The sequence below is a fragment of the Falco biarmicus genome, chromosome 5, assembly GCF_023638135.1.
Source record: "Falco biarmicus isolate bFalBia1 chromosome 5, bFalBia1.pri, whole genome shotgun sequence".
In the NCBI taxonomy this organism is placed as follows: Eukaryota; Metazoa; Chordata; class Aves; order Falconiformes; family Falconidae; genus Falco; species Falco biarmicus.
In genome coordinates this window covers 76,520,888-76,544,207 of record NC_079292.1, presented here as the reverse complement: position 1 = coordinate 76,544,207, position 23,320 = coordinate 76,520,888, and the positions used below count along the sequence as shown (strand labels likewise).

At 36.3% G+C, this 23,320-nt stretch overlaps 1 protein-coding gene across 5 annotated transcripts in view; it reads left to right on the top strand.

Annotated features, from left to right (window-relative positions):
- PACSIN2 (protein kinase C and casein kinase substrate in neurons 2) overlaps positions 1-23,320 on the top strand; it is a 64,231-nt gene that overhangs the window by 6,503 nt on the left and 34,408 nt on the right. Inside the window, exon 2 of one of the 5 annotated variants that reach the window (XM_056340245.1) lies at positions 2,707-2,812. The exons of 3 other annotated variants lie outside the window; for them this stretch is intronic. The gene's annotated coding sequence lies outside the window, so the exon portion shown is untranslated. Of the gene's footprint in view, positions 1-2,706; positions 2,813-14,049; positions 14,162-23,320 lie in introns of those variants that run through there. One more of the 5 variants, XM_056340246.1, reaches the window with a different exon arrangement.

Here is a 23,320-nt window from a genome sequence, read left to right as displayed (position 1 = left end):
TCATGGAGCACATTCAACTGAGTATTCCTCTCCATTTCAGTATTCTTCAAACTTAATATATTGGGCCATCTTCACGAGATAGGAATAATTAACTTTGGTTTGGTGCAGCCCAGTGTGAATTCCAAATTAGCGTCTTTAGCTTGTGCCTATTTTGGCAAACAATCCAAATAGGTTTATCAGCAGTGGATTCTCTGTTATTTACTGTTTCCTCAGGCTTTTTCTTAAATTGGCTGTGCAGTAGTTCAGTCATGATTCCTGATCTTTTTTGAGGTCACTGATAATAATGGTAAATGGCTTAGTTGTAGCTTGGTGGACACATCCTGCTTTGTAATATTTCTTGACTCTGTATTTTGAGAGCTTGAAATAAATGTAATATCAGATTGAGCATGTATCATTCTGTTTCTTAATCCAAATACCTTGTCATAGCAAGTTGAATGCTGTGTTGAAACTTAGGTCTTCAGAGTAGTTGTTATCACTCAGGACAGTGACCTCATAAAAAGAGGATGCTGTTAAGAAGCTGGTTGCATTGATTTTTCTTTTTACCTATGTAATGATAATTATCAACTTTTTATGCCCAAGTGGAATCTTACTTGTTCCATTTTAATTGACTTTCTTTGGTAAACTAACCTTTTAAATGCTTTAACCCTTTTAAAATGCTTATGTGATAGCAGGTTTTCTCTAGCTTTCTGGAACTTGCCCATTATTCAGAACTTCTTAAAAGTTCATGACTTAGAACCTCCCAACTTGTATTTTTAAAATTCTTGAACAAAACCTAATTTGGACATGCTTGTTTGCACTCCTAAGCCCTTTTGACTTCTAATTTGACGGCTAATAATCATCACTCAGGTATGATCTTTTGTCAGCATTCATAGATCTTCTGCCACTGTTAACTCCATCAAAGTGTATCATACCTTATGAATGATAGCACTGTTGCTAAGTTTGTTATTATAAGGACAATAAAGGAGCTTTAAATATATTTGAGGTCTACCACTACACCCGTTTCTGTGTTCTTTCTGCTGTCTTTCGTTATTCCTAGCTTTCTTTACATTTGTAACTATGAACTTCCCCTCTTTCCCACTTCACATACAGCTATTTCTGTAGCTGATGTGTTTTTTCTTCTAATGCAGCCCTGGGGACAGCTATTAAAAAAATCTGTGTGATTGATTCCCTGTGATTCTTGCATGATAAAGTAATATTATTTTATTGGATTGCCAAATCTTGAGTGTACTCAGTTGAAGCTGGAAATGGTCTGAGTCAACTCAGGACTGCCACACTTCTCTTACTGCTGTCATCCATTCTCTTTTGAGGTATGGCATACATGGAGTTCCTTCGTGTTGAATGCAACATGCTCTTTGAGTTAGGACATTGTCACCTATAATGTGTGTTAAAGAATTGGGAAAGTGAAACATGGAATGTAAGTCAGTGGGCCCAAAGGTGCTCTTCACACAGCAGCTCATTGCAGAAGCAGCTGACTGTGCTGTGTTGTTCAGTGCTTTAGTGGTCTCTGCTAGACAGAGTTGGTGCCCATGTGGTGCATGAGCTATTGGAAGATGTTCCAGAATGTCTGTGCAGTGTTAGTGTTCTTTAAAGTTGGTAATAATTCAAACGAGTAATGAATATTACGCAGAAGTGTCACCAGTCCTTTCGGGACTACTTAATCCTCTCTACCTACATTATAACTACTTACAAACTGTTCAATCGTGTGACGTGTACAGTGAGGTTTCAGTGATACTAAATGGGCTTGATTTATGTTCCCAAATGCAAAAAATCTAATCTCTTCCTTGTGTGCTTACCACATACACGTAAACAATGAAATCATCTTTTTGCCTGTCTTTCAGGGTCTTAGACTTTCTGAAAAGTATCTTGTGTTGTATGTTTACTTGCTTGCTCCCTTTGTGAGCATAACATCTTGTAACTCATTAAACTAGCTCAGAAGCTTGTTGCCACTTCTGCTCACAGTGATAAGGCAAATAACTTCAAAACCAGTGACAGCCTGTGCTGCTGCTGCAACAGGAAATCAGGTTCTTTCCCTGGTGCCCAGCTGTTTGTTCTTGCTACATGCTCTGTGTTGGCTCTGTTTATATGACTGTGACCAGAGTTGCTTCCCTGGTCCAGCAAGACATTTTTTGTTTTTGGTAACTTTCAGCTGGGTAAAGCTTAGTATCTGGCTTCCGAAATAGAATCAAAGGCATAAGGATGGGTCAGGAGGAATGCCTGGGGATGTGAGTGAAAACTAGGTAAATCTGTGTCAGCAGAACAAATTCATACCATAATAAAGTGATCAGGCTAGGTATTGAGATGAGCAGGACAGTTAATAATTTCTATAAAGTTGAGCTGTAAGGTGAATGTTGCATGTAAACAAGTCTTTCTGTAAGTGCTTTTATAATCCCATGTATGCCAAAGATGGTCAGGATGTAATGAAGTATGGAAAACGGAGTGCATATAAATGCAACATCCTAGCAGCTGCAGCTGTGCAGTGTGAGCTGCTGAAATACACCTGAGAGAGATTTAATACATTGCCTAGAGGCTGTACACTTAAACTGTTACAATTAAGGGAATTGAAGATGAGCTTAAACTTAGGTTTCTTGATTTTTACCAATTTCAAATGCACGGCTGAACAGGTAATAAGTATCAAATTATCCTGAATTAATAAACTTAAAGATAAACTTGCTGTTTTTTCTTGATTTTTTGCTTAAAATATTTTAGTGTGGAAGGACCAGAAGACAGAATTGAAGTACTTCTCCAATTTGAACAAGTTCCAGGTAGAAAGGAGCCAAAAGTCTTTGCCTTTTGACTTCTAGAATACTCACTTGTAAGTCACGCTGATATAAATATTTCATTATATAAGAATATATGTATTTTTTAAAAAAGTGAATGCTAAATAATTTTTTGAAACTTCAAGCAGAAGATTTAATCTGTTAATACTTGATTGTTAAATCAGGTTTTGAAGAACTAGCTTTGAATTCCAGCTCAATACTTAATTTCCAAAATTGGTTCAATCTTGTGGCAAGAATAATTTTTTTTTTAAGAATGTTTTTTGTTTGTTTAAAACAAGGGAAAAATCTAGGTATACACAAAACCCCATGCCAACTCTCTTGTTTTCTATACTGGAAAAAGTGCTTCCCTGCCTTATTGTAAGCTATTTGGGTTTTGGGTGGGGGGTTTGTTTTTTTTTTTAGTTTTTTTTGTTCTTATTTTTGTGGGAGGAAAAAAAAAATTGAATAGAATTAGTTTGATCCTCCTGTTACTTTTGTTCTATGGGACTGCCCAGTCTGCTGTCTTGGTTATTCTCAGCAAGTGCTGTTCCACCTGATGTTTTCTTGAAGCAGGTGCACAGATCGGCTAGCAGAGAACATCTTTCCAAGCAAGCAAACTGAGCAGTATTGCAGAACACTTTGAGCTTTTGTTTAATTGTTCTCAGCACTGGGAAAGATGAAAGTTCATTCACTTGATATCATGAACGTCTTGTCTGTTCATTGAAGTAGGACTAAATCCGTTATTTCTGTTTCTGAACACAAATTTGAGATGAAGGGACAGTCCATAATTTCAAAGGATGTGTACGTGAACCTTAGAATTGATATGAAATGAGGTTTGAATTTGGTTAATAAATCCTTTGTCCAAAATAGCATATAAGCAGCTGCTTCTGCTTTGGCTTGTAGCATATCTGCATCAAAGAACAATATGTGGGTCTAGCCTGTATCTAATTACTATATTTTTAGCACTTGGTTTAGATCAGGCTATTACATAGTTTCTTGTAGAATGTAAATCCTGTGAGTTGGTTGAGCATCATGAATAAAATCTGTGCTGTGCAATTTTAATCGTTGTCAAGTCAGTAACAAGCAGTTCAGTAACTGATACATGCAAATAGATAAAACAAATATACATGAACTGTGGATTTATTTTAGGTTATGCAAGACAACCTATAGCTCCTTTGCTTTAGATTTTTATCGGTCTAATAAAATGTGATGTAGTCTCACTTTCTCCAAAAATCCAGTTAGCTGGGTTTTTTTAGTAGCCCTGTGGAAAAACTAAAACTGCAATTGAAGATCTTTAATATTTCTGCCCTCTTTCCTTCCTCCCCTTTCTTGCAGATACATAGGAGGCACCTTTGCTTCTATGCGTTATTAGGTATTGCAGATACACTTATGTACTTAAGGACAAACTGTTCTAAATTTAGCATGTAATGCCTATCAATGTATTGCTGAACAAAATCACTAGTTTTATGCTAATCGCGTTGAGTTTTTATGCTGTTTCCAAGAGATCTTACTGTATATCAGGGAAATATGTAAGAGTTGAACAAGTTTTGATGTTTTCAGGTACATCTAAAGGAGTGTTGGTTGTGCAGTTTTATGTATTTTTGCATTTGCAGTGTTTATGTACTTTCATACATATGGATAAAATACTACCCTTTTTGAATGAATAATGCTGTCCTGGTATGATTGATGTCTAGTGAGATTATTTTTCTGCGTGGTGAATAACGTTAATAGTGAAAATAAAACTTGAAGTTTATAGAGTTTCTATGAGATTTTTAATTTTCAGGCTTCTGTAAAGTATTTGATTTGGCTAGCATATTCACTAGAATGCAGTTTATTAGGTAGGAAAAATACTGTGAAAAGTTGTGCAAATTGACTTTTTAAAGCTGAAGATTTTACAAACATGCTTCTCTAAAAATGTGTTTTGAATTTGTCAAGGAAAAATGTATCACATGAATCTTTCAATTTTTATTGCAGTGAACAGTTAAGAGAGCAAAGTTATAATCTCATTTCAGAAAAAAAGCCTTGATAAAGATCTTTTGAAACACTTCACAATGTAACAGCAATTGACTTAGGCAGCATTTAGCCTGCAAATGGGGAGAAGTCAGTAAAACTTAGAGCTGTTGTTAAATGGCTTTCACTGTTGTGATAGCTCTCCCAGTTTTTGTTTTGTTATTTTTGTGTTGGCTTGGTTGTGTGGTGGTTTTTTTGGGTTGTTTCTTTTTTTAGTATTAGACACTTATGTGGGGCTCCTGATGGTTTGGTATGTGTGTGAATAAGGTTGTGGTTGACTCATCCCCTCAAATACAAGTAGTAGTAAAGCTATAGCTGTTACTTACCAGTAGTCTAAAATTTCTAAACAGGGAGCACTACCTCATACCTGTTGCGGGTTAATTGTTGCCTGTCCTGTTCATTTATATAATAAATAAGAGGCTGTGTGTTTTAAAATAATTACAGTCCTCCAGGAATCTCTGCGTTGTTCTTCAGAGCATGGGTCTGTCTTCCAGAATGAATTAAATCTGAGCTACTTTCTCTAGTTAGGCAGCTGTGTTGGCTCATGAGAATTATTGGAATGTACAAAGAATAGCATATTGCACCTAGGCATTTACATCAGAGCCAGCGGGCAAGTTTTAAATTTGGAGTACTGCGAAAAATCTCAGTCTGGCTATAGTATCTGCCCTAAAAGAGGAAGGAATGCAAGTCACATCTTCCCTGCGTTTTGCCATTGCCCATTTTCAAGTGCTTAACTGCTTTATGTAGCTGTGCATACTGAAAGGGATGCTGGAAATCTAACTACATAAGCTTAAAAAGACATTTTAAAATCATTTCCTATTGGCTAACTCTCTTTATGAATGTTTTCCTCTTTTAAGAAAAAAAATAAATCATTATCTTGCATGAAAGACAAGTACAAGTAGAGATTTGGCATACATATGTCAAATGCATAAAAAGAAAATGGAACACCCTAAAGTTTTGTCTAAAGCTAGCCTACTGAAACTTGCTTCAGTATTTAAGTGGGAAGTTACCTACTTAAAAACTTGTTGCTGGATTGCTTCTGATTTTGTTTAGGATTTTAAACTTGCTGTAGAATTACTGGTCATCTGTGCTAAGCTGAATGAATTCAGATGGTAACTTGCATCCAGATCCTGAAATTGTTAAATAAATTCTTGGAATATTACTGTTGAAAAACCCAAACTAGAGGACTGTAAAAGATGAGTTTAGAGATTTTCAGAATTTGGGTAAGCTTCCAGTGCCTTTAACTTACAGACAAAAGTGCTGGATTTGTACTTGCATATCTTTGACCTTGAGCCAGAAGTTTTTCACACAGCTAAAAGAAACCTTTCTATAGCATTGCATTATGATTAGTTTGTGTCAGTGACATTATTATGACTTTTTTCCCACCTTTCTCCCTATCCTACTTACTTTGGTGCTAGCTTCTCCTGAGTCTTACCTTACCCAGACACTAGAAAATGGACAGCAGTGTTGCATTTTGACTTAAGTCTGTCAATTGGAATCATGTGGAGTTAGTAAAACAAATTTCAATGTTAATTTTGCTAGGACTTAGTCAAAGCTGTGAGTCAGCACTAAACATGTTTGAATGGCCTTCTTTGATGCTGCAGTATTTTAGGTTGAAAAAGCTATCTTTAGAAACTTCTTTATTTGATGAGTGCTGTAGGGATATAGTTCATGTATTCTCATATAAGCAACCAGGGAGAACTTAGAAAAACCCTTAGGACTCTTCTGGTATCACATAACACTTCTTACATTGCAATTCTAAATTGTTCCAGTTACTTGTTATATATATATATGTTTCCAGGGTTTGTTATTCAGAGCCTCAGAGTGAAGGCCAACAGAAGATTTTTGTGTCAATTACTGTAGCTTCCTTTGCAAAAAGCTCTCTAAGCTGAACTATAGGTGGATACTATAGTCTAACAAATATTGACTAGACTTAGACTGGTTTATTGTCACTTGAATTCTTCAGTTTGTATAAAAATAAACACACAAACATTTCTGAAAGAATAGTTGCCTTCCTTTCAAAGGAGTTTTAGATGCTGGTGGTAGAAATGTAAGACAAATATTTTGGATTTAGAATTTTATCTTTTTTGGGGAATGTAGTTGGGCATTGATCATTACTGACTCTGCACATTCTTGTGATTTGTGTGAAGAATTGTAATGTTGGACTGCCTGTGCTCTCAAAGCAGCATTAAGCACAAGCTTGGATAATTGAATATTTAATAATTGTGTGAGGGTAATATGAGATGACAATGCAAATACTGAGGGAGGCAGTAATAAAGAGAACAAGCCTAGTGCCAGGGGATGTTACAATAAAAGTATATTCATATCATAAGAATTGGATTGTTATACTGGGATGTAACAAGCCCAGGACAAAGACTATGTTGTTGAGTATGCGTGTACCAAATGAGCATTCTTTCAAGCTATTATTACTTGTGTATTTGTGATTTACGTTATGCAAGATGGACTATAATGGAAACCTATATCATTACATGAAATAGGTATAGCTTAAATTTTGTGTTGTACCAGAAAAATATTATGTTACCGTTAGACTTTTCTTCAGATATTAGAATTTGTAGTTCATAGGATTAGTTAAGGGCTTTGGTGGCAAGATTCAACTGTGTTGCCTTCTACTTCAGCATAAGAAAAAAATAAAAATGTACTACAATTGTGTCTGTGTGTGCAGGAGGTAAACAAGCAAATGAAATGTAACTGGCTGTGAGAATGGTGCTCTGGTGTTCGTGTTCTTGCCCTTTGGGAGTTGAATGATTGAAAATGTCTTGTGAATTGATAGATACAGATTGTAGAGTCTCCCTCACTGGAGATGTTCAAGATGTGACTGGACAGGATGCTAGATAATCTCATCCAGGCTGCCGTTCCCACGAAAGGTTAGACTAGCTGATCTTGTGAGTTCCCTTCTAACCTGTCCTGTTCTGTGATTTTGTGACTATTATAAATCAACAGATACTTGGCGGAAGTATTTCTTATGGGGCCTGATCACTGTACCAAAGTGTGGCTTTGAAGACCTACTTGACATGGGGTAGTCCAGCCTCATCAGCTCCAAGGACTTGATCTTGTTTTCAGGATCCCTGTGACCCTCACTATAATCCTCATCTTTTGCCAATCTAAAAAATTATTGCATTGACTTCCATTAAAATACAGCATCAAAAATGTGAATAGATCTTACCTTTATTTTCTGGGAAGCTGAAAGGAAAGGGATTTCTTTCCTGTTGAAAACAAACTGTCCTGTGTCTAACGAACAGTTGACTAGCTCATTGATTATCTGATTTCCAATGCTGAAGTGTTACCAGTCCCTGAAGGCATCAGTAAACATTAGCTGCCTTTGTTTCCTTTGTTTGGGTTGGAATTATGGCTACAGGCTTTTTAAGATAGTGTGGCAAATGTAAACGAGGTAATGAAACTGTTTCTCTTCCTATGAAACATACTGAATATTCAATTTCCTTGCAGCAGTTATGAGGGGAAAAGGTAAGCCATTGGTTTGAAGGTGTTAGTTGAACATAATTTCATTTTCAGTTTCATAAATTGCAAGGGACAGAATAAATGCACACTGAGGAATCAGCTTAAACTTATTAAGCTCTTGAATACTTGATATACCACATTCTTTACTAATACTATTTTTAGACGTGGTAAAATACAATTATATTTTAAGTACAATGCCTGTTTTTCTTTTTTTTTTGGGTGGCTCTGATGCATCAAATACACAGATATTTTGCCGCAGTGAAGCACCTATTATTTTTCAGGTATGGAGCGTTGTATGGGTTCTTTCAGTATAAACTGAATTTCAGGTTAAACAGAGATATCAGTATTCCTATTTCTGCTGTGAGGATAGCCTCCATGTTACAAAAGGATAGAGGGAAACTTTGGTACGGGAGTATATGTGTGTGTGTGTACCATTCGGGTGGTTGTACCAGCAGTCAGTAATATTCAATAGCAAGAAAAACCTTCCAGCTAGACACAGGATCACTCTTGTGATTTTAGTGTTGGGTTGTTGGGTTTTTTTGTTGTTGTTGTTGTTTTGGTTTTTTGTTTGTTTCGTTTGGGTTTGTGTTGTTTCTTTTTTATGTATGCATATGTCTGAAACAATTATTTGAACCTTCTGAAATAACCTTAGCAAATCAAAATGCATATCTGCCACAGTATATTTTAAAAAACATATTTGAAATTTATTCTTTTGAGTGCTTTGTACCCTTAAGCTTTTGGAGTAAGGACATTTGATCACTCTAAAACAACAGTGGTCAGAGACCTGACTTGGTTGTGTGAAGGTTACCGACACTTCAGCTATTGAGCTGCCTCTATTAAAAACAATGAAAAGTTACCTAGGTCGTAGCTGTAGTTACTAGAGGGGTTCTCTTAGTAGGTTAGAGAAACTTCTGGCCTTCCCAAGAAAGCTTACAATGAATGACTGAGGAGTCACCATGTGTCCTGTTTATTACTGGAGCTGACATGAGCTTTGTGGGTCTGGTTGGGCTTTTGTCAATCTAAAGCCTCCTGGATTTGGTATGTTTTTGGGCAGATCACAGTTTGCCTCTGATTTATGCTAGGTACTAAAAGGAGAATGCCTGCCCCTCCAGTAAAGCCCTTGTATTCTGAAGTCATGAAAACTGAAGAATGGTGTGCAGAAACAAGAAAGGAAGAAGTTTTGGGAGATTTTTTTAGATGCAGGCTTACCTTTTCTAATGCTGTCTATATCAGTTGATTACATTAAGGTTTTAAGCCTTCAGAACCAGAAGATGAAAATGCCTGTACTGAAGTTTCACAGGTGTTCTCAGCTGAAATGTTATTAACTTGACCTGTGACACTGAGTATGATTATGAAAAAGATCATTGTTACTCGTAATTTTTGTAAATAATATACTTTGTATATACATTTTTTTCATGTTTTCTTTGTTGACTTTATTTGTCTAAGCTTTTTTCTGCAGTATTTTAAAATCTTATATAGTACTTTTAGTCTTCCCACTACCATATGGTAAAAGTAGTTAAATGTGAAATTTGTTATTCATTGAGTAAGCACATGGCTTGATTTTCTTGTTCCTGGGTAGTCCTTGGTCAAATAGAATTCTTACTTTCAGTGACACCTTTAAGGCATTTCTGTATAATTGAGGCTTTCAACTAACAGCTGTTTCAGCTGTTGAACCATTCAGTCTTTCTTTTTTTGATTCCTTTGCTGCTCAGGCTCTTAACTGATGAGCCATATGGGGATGTGGCTTTGTCACTGTAGTCATATGTAGATAGGTGACTCATTTCAGTAACCCCAAACTATTCTAGAACATTGTCTGAGACATCAGTGTGACCAATGACACAGAGCCCTGCATTTATAATGTCATGGTGCAGTTCTGTCTGTATGTCACTGTCCCCCGCCCCTTCCTTATGCTTGGAAGTAAGCATGGTGATACCATCCTAGTTGTCAGCTCGAATACAGTGCGTTCAAATCTTGAAAGACAAATATGGTGTGCAATCTATTAGACATTCAAGCAGAATTCATAAGCACAAGATCGCTAGCTAGTCAGTAAAATCTTGAATTGAAGGTGGACCCTGGGTAGCACCTTTTATGACTGCTGAAAATTCCCAATGTGCTAAATACCGCTTTAGGCTAATGGCACAAAAACTCTGTAGTGCTGAGGAGAGTTATCTTCCATTCCTGGCTGTTTTCATACATGTGTGTGTGCATAGATTTTATGCCCAAAGCACATTTTAGAAATCTGGCTTAAGCTATTCCTTTTGAGTGTGTGCAAGTTTGATATTTTAATTCCAGAATGATTTTATTCCATGATACTAACATTTTCTGTTCTCATTACTTCATGTTACTATGCATCATGCAAAAATACCAATTGATTTCTATTTTAATTTAAAATGGGATGTTGCATTTGAATGTAATGACTCCAGACTTTCTGGAGTCTAATGTTACGCAGTTTTTCAGTTTGATTACAATGTGTAGAATGATTTGCAGTAGACTAAATAGCTTAAGAAATTTGATCGCTTCATTCTGAAGCTATTTGTGCCTGCTTTTCTCAGCTGTTATCACTGTCATACCCCTAGTTTGTGAGTGTAGAGGTTCCTGACATGCAAATTTAGGTTTAGTTCATAAACCAAAAAAGGCATATAATTCTACCTTTAGTAGCAATTGATTCTGGTCTTGAGAATCACTGGAACCATTTCAAATGCTGAAGTTATTAAGCAGCATGTATGATGAAAAAAGGAAGTTGTATATTATGTGCTTTTACTAAGACACTGATTCAACGCTGATCAACTTTGAATCTGGACCATATATATTTTAAAAAGTGGTCTTGCAATCTTGAATTTTTAACACTAGTGTTTTTCTGATTGAGTGCTAAATTGAACTTTGTGTTCTTTACCTCTCTTCTTTCTGTCTTTTAATTGTTGCTGAGATGCTGGCTAAAGGCTGCTGTTTAAATGCTCTGTGGTCAGTGATGGCACGGACTTATTGAATGAAAACACAGTGGTAATTGCAAGTGCAAGAATGGATAGCTAATGGGGCCTCTTGTCCCAATTTCCTTGAACTTCAGTCCAATTTAGATTGTGGAGTTGATGGCTGACCTACTTGTCCTTCAGTCAAGCATTAATTGAAAATGGCATAAAAACCTTTCCTTTTCCTGAAAAGCCGGAGAAGGGTAGAAAAGACTAGTCTTTCTGAGATTAGTTGACCAAATTAAGCATTCGTTTCACATTGCTGCATTTAGGGATTCTATATATGAGTGATTTTTGTGTTTGAGAGCTATATAAAAGTATCTAGATCTCTGAAAATCATAAGGGAGACTGGCTATTCTGTGGGGTTGTTTTTTTCCTAAACGCTTAATAAGATTAATGAAACCTTGAGAACCAAAGAAAAACTTCCACCTTTTTTGCCTAACCTTGATCTCATATGCCTGTGTTAAAGCAGCACCATGTTTTTTTGCACACTGAAAACTTTAGGCTTTCAATAGCGTTAGGGTTCAAGTAGGTTTAAATGTACTGGGAGTGATTAAAAAAAAAAAAAAAAAAAACCAAAAAAACAACCCCCAAAAAAACCCCACGGCATCACACAGGCAGACAAAATGAACTTCTAGTTTAGCTTGTCAAATTATGTGTACAAGGAAGACCATAAAATGAGATCTGTGACCTTAATACTTGAGTGATACTTCCGGGTGGCTTAGACCAGTGAGTTTAGTACATGATAAGGAACCGGTTTGTTATATTTATTTTAAAAAAAGTGAAGTGTTTTAGGGAATATTTAATTCTACTAGGTCAGCAGCCCATGTTGTATAGATTACTAAGTGGTAAGTAAAGGTCTTCTGTCCTTGTTGCAGTAATTACTGTTCCAGGACCAGAAAATTAAATTGCCTAGAAACATGAGGAGTCCTGGCTAAAGTTTACCTTGGATTCACCGAGCTGAAAATCTGCTTAAACAGAATTCAAGCGTGTTTTTTTTTCAGTGGCCATGTTAGTGAAACTAAGTATTGAGCAACCTTCTCCTTCACCTTAACACAAGTGAACAACTCAAATGCTCCTAACTGTTCTTTAGAAGCTGTATTCAGTTTGCTTTAAAATCTGAATTAATCTTACTTAATCTGAAATATGAAATACTGTCACATGGTCTTTTGTACTGTTACAGTATAGCATTGATTTTGAAACACTTGAACAGATCTTGTATTGTTTCTAAAAGAATAATTGGTTATTTAACTTGCTGGAAAGAAGGATAGTCAAAGCTAAGTGTGCCTGTTGTTTGACTTCTACGTTTACGAACTGCATTCTCCAGAGGTCTGTAAATTCTGTATCGGTTCCAGAAATTACACTGCTGAAGTGATGTATAAAGTTCATCTGGCAGTGATCACAGCTGCAAATGTTGCTTTTAAATTGTAAGGCTATCTTCATTAGCAATTTTTACATTGATAGTGTTTTCTCCAAATACTAAACTACCATTGAATGTATTTTGAGAATTGAGGAATGTTGCATGATAATTTGACCTGGTTTTTTTCAGCAGTGCTATGATGGGATAATGGCTGCAGAAGGAATTAGTAATAATTGAAACTACTGTTTAGAGCTGGTTCATAACCAACAGTTATGGGGTGGTTATTTAATTTCTGCTTTAGTAAGGATCCTGGGGTACAGTTCTGTACTAGCTTATGCTGGTCCCTTGAACAAAAGCTATACTAGCAAAACATTTCTATGTTACAGGATACTTCTGTTACTGTATGTGTGTTAAGTATCCTAGGGAGCTGGTGGTTTTGTCTAATAGAAAATAATCCATTCAGCCCTAAGGAGTTCTGTGTGGAAACGTGATGCCTCTGTACTGTTTTCAATTAAGTATAATATGAGCACGTTATGGTCTGAGAAACTTCATTTATTTTACTAGGTCTAGGTCATCTTCAGTAATGTCCTTATGAGGCACTGTATGGGAAGGCCTATTTTTGTTTGTTTCTCTTACATCCTCCGTGGCGAGAAAACAATCTTTTCACCTTTTTCCTTGGTTTTATTTACATCTCAAAAAAGAGACAGAAGAATTAACTAATACTTGAGTGCACAGGTTCAGCTGATTCCACCCATGCAACTAGCTTCCCCTGCCCCAATCAGTCTTGCTAGTTTCTGCCAAGCATAATCATCTGTATCTCCCTCAGAAGAATAGAAGGCAGAGTATGCTGACATGTTGTTAATGCACATGTTTAGTCTCTGGAAACGTATAACTGTTAGAGACAGTCTCAGGGCTAGATTTAGTTCAAATAAGGTCTCTGAATTGGTTCTTTCCTGAAGTAAAGAACAGTAACTCTTTAATGTAACCTTCGGGTTCAAGACTAGCTTATTTCATCTTGATTTAAGGGTTTAGATATGCTGCTGTTCAATGCACATCGATATTTCATTAATTAATATTACAGTCCCGTATTTCCTGAGATGGAAAAATACAACTTTTGACTGTGAAACACCAAAATAACACAGCTGTTTCCTAAGCGATGCAACTGCAAAATGTGCCTGTGTGTTTCACTGAGGTATTTAAAAACACTGTTCTCCACCAAAGCCAGTGTATGAGTAAAAATACCTTCCTTTAGTATAGGCTACCTGTGGTCTTTTGTAAAGATTATAGTATACTTGGATATTGAACTTTATATATATATGTAGCTATACAGAACCATTAGAAATGTGTGTGACTGAAAAACCCTGTGTTGGTTTGGGTGCTGCAGTGTGTGTGTGTGGAAAAATGACCTTAGCTTGAGCTGCAAGGTTTTCATCAGCTCACAGGAAATGATGACGTACGCTCTGATGAGAGAATTCTGTTTGTGGAAATGGTGGTCAGGCAGAGCTGTGCAGGTACTGCCGCTCTCCGTGCAGTTCTGTTGCTGAACTTCGTATTTGGAAAAAATGCAAGTGAATTAAGGCATGTGTTTTAAGGTATGTATTTTGCAAACAGTAGATCAAATGACTTGCCAAACTGCTTTTTTTCCTACCAGAAATTTACTATGCTGTGTCGTAGCTGATGTGGAAGTATTTTTGGCCAAGTGAATGTGGTATTTTGCAATGTTTGTTTGAATGTAAGAGTGTGTTTCATCATGTTTGAAATGATGGTTCTGGACTGAAATAGTCTGCTTTCTAAAACATATCTCTTTTCCAGAATGGTTATTGTATTACTTCTTATTTGTGTATTTCTGTGGGGTTTTCTGTCTTCATGTGCAGCAGTGTTCATGTTTTGTGGTATTTGTGTGGTCAGGTAAGTATCATGGCACCTTTTACCTTCTGAAAGTTTTAATGTCTGAGGCAGTGCTTCTTGCAATATTCTGTTTTTCTTCTTAATTATATGCCATTTTAGAAATTCTATACATGCCACTTTTCTCTGCAGCTACTTTGGCAGTGTAGATGTAAATGCTGTTTCATGTTTTCTTGGGTGGAGAATACATCAATAGTATTCCTCTGCACTATCCTTCTTTTTGCATCATTGTAAAATTCTACTTGAACTAAATATTAAGTGTGTATGCTTTAGGTATTACTAGCCATCTCATTCCACTGACTCAGGGGTTATTTATTTGTTTTTAAAGTATGTGGGCACTTTAAAGCTTTCTTGCTAACTAAATGCTTACTGATTGGAATTAGCAAGTTGAAGGCATGTGGTCCTGTTCTCCCTTCTTGCTCCTTTGAAACAAACTTAAAGGCATATTTATTTCAATTTTATTTATTTGTGCAGGATGCCAAAATATTAAGGTTAATTTCATTTTAGGAGACTTTGACAGGACATGTAAATTAGTGGGTGATGTCACAGGCACTGCAGAAGTGAACGTTAGAAAAGGGCAAATGCTTCTAATTAAATTGAATTTTTTCGTGCACTTTAACATTTTAATCACTCAAACCTAAATAATGGAAACCTCTGATGTAAAAAATAAGATAAAAAAAATATATATACACACACTCTTTGATCTTTCAAGTTATTTTAATTGCTAAATGGTCTTGAGTTCTTCAGGTTTTCTGGCAAAATTTACTCTAAGCCAATTCTGATATGCTTTTTTTCTTCAGTGAAGATAATGTTAATGCGGATTTTTCCGTGACCAGAAAGACCTGAGGCTCTTAAAGAATCTTTTAATTTTTTTTCTTTATTTGGAGGACAACCACTTAATATTAAGCTAGATAGCATAGTACCTAGGTCTTAGGGCTCTCGGTACCTTACAGTCCTTTTCTGGGTCTAAAATTCAAGAAGTATGTCCTTAGAATGGGAAATTTCTTCTATAGTAGTGTTTCAGACTTTAAACCTGCAACACAGGTGATTTGTGACCAAAAAGTCTAGTGTGAAATTGTTCTCTTTATGTTTCTTCTCTTTTGTGCATCTCAACAGAAACAGGAGGATGTTTTACTTGTTTTAATGTTTTATGGTTACATTCTGTACCTAATGTCAGTGAAGGGTACTACCAAGTGTACTTTGTCCTGTGTTTTCCCTTGTTACCTGAAGGTTCTGCAGGTAGTACTCAGTACTCAACAGGACAGCACACCTCCTAAGTTTGTGATTAAAGCCAAGATGAGTTAGTCTGTGTGCAAAACAACTTAATACAATCTTCATCTTACTTCTTATAATCTTGATATCCTTTTTTAAAAATTGTCTTTTAGCCTAATTACAGTACTTTAAAATTATTTTACAAAGACTTCTTTTCTGTTTCTAAGAGCAGTCGATACAGAAATTGTCTGAAAATCTGGAGAAGAGAACTTGGGAAACAGTTTTCTCCCTTCAGTGGTTACAGATTAATATCCATACAATATCCAAAGTCATTGTTTCACTATTGTACAGATATTAGTACTATGATACATATTCTACAATGTCTAGAAGTAAAGAAAGAATGTGTATGATTTGGGACTTTTCGTGTGATTTAGCAACTACTTTTTTTTTTTTTTTTTCTTGTGTCAAGGTCACCTTGATTTCAGCTTCAGATGTGTTACTAATTTTGCCATTTTCTTCTACAGAAGAATCCTAAAGGAAATGTTGCTAATAATGATTTCAATAGGGAGAATTAATTTGCCAAGAAGTGCTGTTGGTCCAGGAAATGAGATACAACTCTGGATAGTGTATCAAACTAATCTAAATTGAAGATACTAATTTTTAGAATATAGTGTACAAACAGTTGAGGGTTTTTTCCCTCCAGTTGGATGGAATGAAATAGCTGAGCTTTTGTATCCAGCTAATTTTTGCAATGAGTTCAGATTTCTCCTAATCTTAAGATTATTTTTTTTTTTTTAATTTTAGCGGTAATGTGCGAGTTTAGAAGCCTATGTTAAATACTTTAGCCTAAAATCCAAGTGCTAAATAAGAGTTAAATCAGATTCTTTATTAAACAAATTATAATGTCCGTTAATAAATATCAATTACACAGTTCCTTTTATGCCATATATGCATCACATACACTGTTGAGGGAAATTACAGAAGAAAATTAAGCTTTTTGGCTGCTAGATGCTCTAAAATTTGCTCAGAACACCTAATGGTTGTCTTGCAGGTTAATTTAAATGCATTTCAGAGCTTGGCATTGGTGTTTGGTTTTCTTAACACAAAATTAAAGCTGACCTCTACAAGAGAAAAATACTTTTTAAATGGTTTTATCTATTGTTTGAGAACTTCAAATGTACTTTTAAAATGTACATTTCAGTAGCTTTTTAGTATACATGGTTTTGAATTCTTAACTACAGTGGTCTTTTGGTCTCTTTCGTTTCTGGATGTAAATACTAATACTGTTGAGTTTTAAAAAAATTGTTGAAACTGGAGTTGCTTTGTGTGAGAAGAAACACGTAAGCATTATCTCTTCATTAGGCAAGTTCATCAAAGTTTTATCTGAAATGGATATCTGAATTTTTGGAAGGACTGGGAATATGATACAATTCACAGAACCTTTGTTTATTTTGTATTATGTACTCTGATACTTTTGACAGTTTGTGGCAACTGTATGCATGCAATCATTTAATTCCTTGTTTAGATTTCCTTTTTTAATACAGGATGGTATTTAAAAACATCACAGGCTCTATTTTTAAAGAGTATAGAATACCATGGATGACACTTACTATATTTAACCTTTCCATCATTTAAAACTTGTAATGAAATTTAACAGTGCTTTTGTATTAGGAAACTGCTTAATACACCTCTTTTCTGTCTTAATCTGTGTTGAAGGCCCTGTTTTGGCCTTTTGCGTAGGCTTAGCAAAGTGATGTAGGAGGAAGTACCTTGCACTGTATTAAGTAATTTAAGAGATGTATTCCCTACTTAAGAACACAGGAAGTATCACTGTATTCAGACAGTATCTTGTGTCTGAAATGAAGAGCTCTGTCATCCAAAAAAGTAAAAGAAAACGCACAATTTTTAGTTAAGAATACTTATGAAAATGTGTTGTTGTTGAAACACTTCCAGGAGTAACATACTTTCCTTTTAATGACATTTAAATTCATGGAGGTATTCTTTAGCAGCAAGCACAGCTTCAATACCAGGTTGGAAAGGCAAAAAATGACTCCTTGCCTCTGCTTAGCACTCCATGTAATCTCTACAGGCATTTTCCTGTAACTACTATGATGCTTAACACTCCATAACCTGAAGTTCATTGGTTGTTACAGAGAAGATGGGATGCAGGAGGAAAACCAATCCCCAAACTGTATTTCAGAAATTCTGGCATGGTAAAATTTTGGCTTAGGGAAAGTTAAGTCTATATTATTATTGAATGCTCATACTCTTGAGTCTGTAGTTTGAAATCTCTTCTGCAGTACCTTGCCGCTTGGTGGAACTGAATTTGCAAGGCTGTAGGATTTGCTCAGTGGTGGGCTGCTGTAGTTGAAAACTGGTTTTAATGAAAAATAGAAAACAGTGGACACTTTTTTTTTTTTGTCACTGAAATAATTTTAAGGGCTCTGAACTTAATCTTCACAAGTCTGCCTGAATAAAGCTGAAGGTAGCCATTTGCATTTTTCTTGGTATGAATCATAATTGCTGAAACTTCTCTGTAATTGATTTCTCCTTTGACTTTCAAGGCACAGAAAAAATTGTATCAGAACACTTTCATGTTCTGATATTTAACCACTTAACGTTGTGCAGTGGTGGTAATTTAAAAAAACAACAACTTTCTTGATCAAATACAACAGAAGCATGTTAAGCAATGAAATCTTTTAACAGCTTTGAATATTTTCAAAAATAAAACTAAAACTTAGTGATGAGGCAATTTTCATGCAGATTGATATTAGGGGTTCAAAGTAAAAACTTCCAGTGTTGGCATGCTCTAGGTCATATATTTGATTGGCATACAGGAGGAGCATTTTAACAGTGCTATCCAGCTTTGAGCAAAGTGTTGCAATTTCAAGTGCCCTTTCTGCAGAATTGGATATTTTCTTTCCCTTGCATGGTTTGTTCTGGTTACTACATTATCCCTCATAACTCCAGCTAAGCAAAAAGTAATCTGAGTATATTAAGGTTTGTTTTAAGTATATCCAAATATTTTAAAGCTCCACACATAGCTATGGACACGAGGTTGATACACAGCTGGCATAGCTCTGCCATTTAAAGTTTGTAGTTTGCAGTGTTAATAATTTCTTGTGGTCAGTGTTAATTTAGCTTAAAATCAGAAACCTCTGCAAAGCCTCTGAAGGTGATTTAATAACTTTACTCGTTAAAACAACAAAAAAAATGCACAATCGAAATAATACACAGAGTGGCTTGTCAGGCAGAGAATGACAAATTGGTTTTCTTCAATGTCAGTATTTTGCTATTTAAGGTATCTCCTGGTTAGTTGAAAAAATGCAGAGGGGAGGTTATGCTGGCAGCATGTAGGAGCTCATAAGGACAGCCAGGTCTTGAGTCTGCAAAAAACCAGTGTGTCTAATAGCATGTTAAGATGAGGAAGGGTACGAGACGAGAGCTAGTTATCTGACAACTACATCGCTCTGCTCTTAACTGCTCATGCCTGCAGTAAAGGCATGGAATTCCAAGACACAATTCCCCAAGAGGCTTGAAGGGTTCAGACATATTGTCTTTGAATATAAAATGAGACAGAAACAGTGGCTTATAACTTGGGCCTATCTTCTCCAGAGTGTGAGAGTCAGATAATACTTGTACATACATGAAGCATAACGTGTAGGCTGAGAGCCTGTTTGACAACGTTTGGGTCATCGTCTCACATTTCAGGGGTGCATTTCTGTGCTGTGTCCTATTCAAAGAAGAGCAAGCTTAATCAGTAATTTTAAATTTCATTTATTTAATAAAATATTCAAACTGTGCTTAATAAAGTGTAATGACTAAAATACTGTCCTTATTCCTTATTATGCATTGCAAAATTTATACTCTGTAAAATTTCAGTCGCACAGTGTTGATGTGCCTGGACAGTTACATTGGAGATACTGTCTTCTCACTGTAGTTGTGTGGGGTTTTTCACATGTAGTAAGTATCAAGGACACCTTAACTGCTTCAGTGATCTGATGTGTGCTAGAACTATGGCTTTGAATGTGTGTTCATTGCTTTCATATTTACGCAGTGAATTAATGATGCTTTCAGTGGGTTTCTGTTGCATGTTACACGTACAGGGTTTAACAAACATAGGTATGAGTGAGTATAATCCAGTAGTGAAGAAATTGTTGGGAGCCAAGCAGCCTTGACTCGGCGTTTACTTAATTGGCATTTAACACCAGCTTCTGATTGCTGACTTGGAGCATGGGGAGCTTCTGGCAACACCCAGAAGCAATGGCACACCTGCAGAAGCCCCTTCTCTCTTTTGTCCTCCAGTTGGGCTGAAGCCAGGCAGCTCCGTGCTCCCTCCAGTGTGCCTCTTGCCCTGGTGGCTCGTATGTCCACTCTCCTGCCTGATTCCTATCAGCTTCTGACTGCTTCTTGCTCCTTTTCCCACTGTCTGCGGGCCACAGAAGTGTAAGGAATCTCTTGTCACTCTTACTTATGGTTATGGATGATTAGTACAAACTAGTAGCTTCTTACTATTTAATGTCATTTTATGTTATTTGCTAACTGAAAAATGTCTAGGTGGCAAAGTACTCTGGTGTTCAAACTAGAAAATATAAGAATAAAATATTGCTCCCAGTCTGAGGAGCATGCATAGTAGGAAATAAGCTTACACAGTTTGTAACAGCATGCATTTCCTAGATTAGTTCCTTCAGTGCACAGGATACAGGGTTCACCAAATGGATTGCTGTCAACTTCTTTCAAAAAATCATTTGGTGTGTGGCTCTTCTAACTTTAACATACAGGCAGAATTCCCCAGGAAGCAGTGATTCAGCTTCCTTTTATGGACTTCTGTCTGGTGTTTGAGGCTCTGCCAAGAAAACAATTACAGCAATAAGAGATTTTTCTTAAATCTCTGTGAAAAAGGGTGCTATACACCATATTTTATAAAATGCAGAATGAGAATTAGGCCAAAGTCATTGATCTGAGGCTCTACCTTTTGAAGTCTTAAGGCCTGACTTCTCTTAATAACATGCACTCTTGTCTACTGATTGCAATTAGAGTTCACAGCACTGAGCAGTAGTGACTAATCCTGGTTTGATGCATTTGTTCCCTGCACCCAGGGGCTAGAATTCCTTGGTGTCACTTGCGTGTGTAAGCCTAAGTAACTTTTTTTTCCTGTAGTTACTTGTCCTATTAATTTGTGGATTTTCCACTGTTGATAACTGTGATTCTTAAAGTTTTGGTACATGATTTTACAATATTGCTAAAGGAGTTATGTGACTTACTTTCTCTCTATGTAAACAGTGAACAAATTGCAATCCTGAAGAAACTGGAACTCTTATAGAGTGTGTTCTTTGGACAGAATAGAAAAGGACGCAGTCTAAATAGCTTTATTTAACCAAGGAATATGAGATACAGCATGTTAATGGTAGCTACGCTTAGTATCAAACAACAATAGCTGTCACTTAAAGCATAGGATACGTTTGTTTCCGTACAGTGAAGTCCTGTTTCCTTCCTATTGTGTAGAAGAAAACCTGGGACTTCAGTGAGTAATAAGAAAAAAATGCTATAGATGAAGGTTTGTATGAGCAGCTAATCCAAGCTGAGTGGTGTCCTTATACGTAAGTATTTCACTCCCTAGTCATGAAACTTGGAATTCTGCTGAGTCAGATCCATAGTGACAAGTCCTGTCATTCCAAAAATAAGTTTAAAAGGTAATGTGACCAGGTGCCTTTTTCTTCTAGAGGCTAGTAGACTGTCTTTGAGCTTGCTTCTGTAGAGCCCTTGGAGACAACACAAGGATAATATTAATAGCTGGAGACACCATTTGCTTTTCTAAATACAGATTAATTTATTTTCTTCTGTGTCTCATCTTGAGGACAGTTGAACACTGAAATAGGTTGCACAGAGAGGTTGTGCAGTCTCTGTCCCTGGAGGTTTTCAAGACCTGACTGTATAAAGCCCTGAGTAACCTGGGGTGACCCTGCTTGAATGATTCTGTCATTCCACGATTCTCAGACTTCTCTGTTGTGGACCAGCTTGTCACCTAGAGCCACGGTACTAGTGACTGCCTTGCCTTAAAGCAGCTATAGTACATAACAGAATCGGAAGAGAGAAGCATTATGTCATGTCACTGAGAGCTTCTGTCAGTTCCTTCTGTTCTGAAAACTGAAGTTCTGGAAGTAAGAAACGGGGAGTCACGTCTCCTGTTTGTTATCTGGTTTGTACATATTGGGAAGCGTTGGTTACGTCTGAAGGACAAGGCTGTGTGGTATTGCCTTAAGTTTCAAGTATTTGAAATAGTGTTTTGTCTGCAGGCATTCTGTGTGTTGGAATATCTAGTCTTTCTCATCATAGGATTCAGTAAGCAGCACGGAGACAGTAATTTATTTTTTTTAAATGCTCTTTTTGAATGGTAGTGAAATATCTAACCAAAATAAACATCATCTTCCAAGGGGTTTCAGAAAGTTAAAATGTATCTTTCAACCAACAACCCTAACCTGTTTCACATTATGAGTTCATCAAAGAATCTGTTACTGAGGGCTGGGGACGATAAACTACAGGGTTTCTTCAAATGGTTTTTCCCCTCTTCCTGTTGGAAAACACCTTAACAGAAGCTTTGGCACTCACTGGATTATTTATCATCTTAAAAGACTGCATTTATTGCACAGATTTTTGCAAGTTGTGTGTTGTGCTGATATCTCTCTCCTGACACATGAGGAAAAAGGGAGTAAAAAAAATATATCAAGTGTTTAAAGATGAATGAAGCAGATTTTTGTAAGTTGCTTTCAAGGTAGCATTAAAACCAACTTCTTGAGAGCAGAGGCAGCATATTCTATTCAGATGTTTTTGTGTGCAGTATCTGAAGGTCTGCTTGCTCATTATTAGTTAATATTTTCTAAGATCCTCATGTGTTAAACCTTCAGGATATTTATAGCAGTTCTTTTCACAGTGTAGGGCACTAGCAGCAGAGAAGAAATCCAAGGTCTTTAGCATATAGGATTGCTAGAATGCTCCCTAAGAGGAAGCTTAAAAAAAAGTCTCTTTTATTTATTGATCAGTTTCCCTGTGTCTAAGATCCATTATCCTAATTTACAAGAATTGCTTAAAAATCACTAAGTCAAGAAACTTGAGCCTTGCTTGTTTGCACCATTTCTGTAGCTGTTATAGTTTGTACTTTTCAGTATATAGTTACTTTTTTCAGTTGGACTTTGTGGTTTACTTTTAGCCTATATAAGTTCTCTTAGCTAATGCGTGCTGGGACTTTTTATGACAAAAGGCAACAAGGGTTCTGTGCTGCGTGGTATTTGGTGGTTTATGTGCCTGTGGTAACACCGGTAAAAACTTGCTTAAAGACCTTTGGGCTTGATGAGTAAAATATTGAGATTGATTTTTGATGGAAATTACAAAGTTCTTTGATACAGGAAGAAAATATCCTGAGAAATATGAAAGGAGGTTTCATTTGTGTTGGCCAAAAGCGTGATCCAGAGGTGGCTTCTATTCAGTGAAGACCTGTCTTCTGAGGAAAATGAGGCTTAACACTTTTGCCTTCTCTAACTTCCTGCTTCCATAATTTTGGAATTAATTCGTCAGTTTCAGACAAATGTTACAGAATAACAGAGATAAAGGTAGACATGTCTTACTAGTTTCATGAG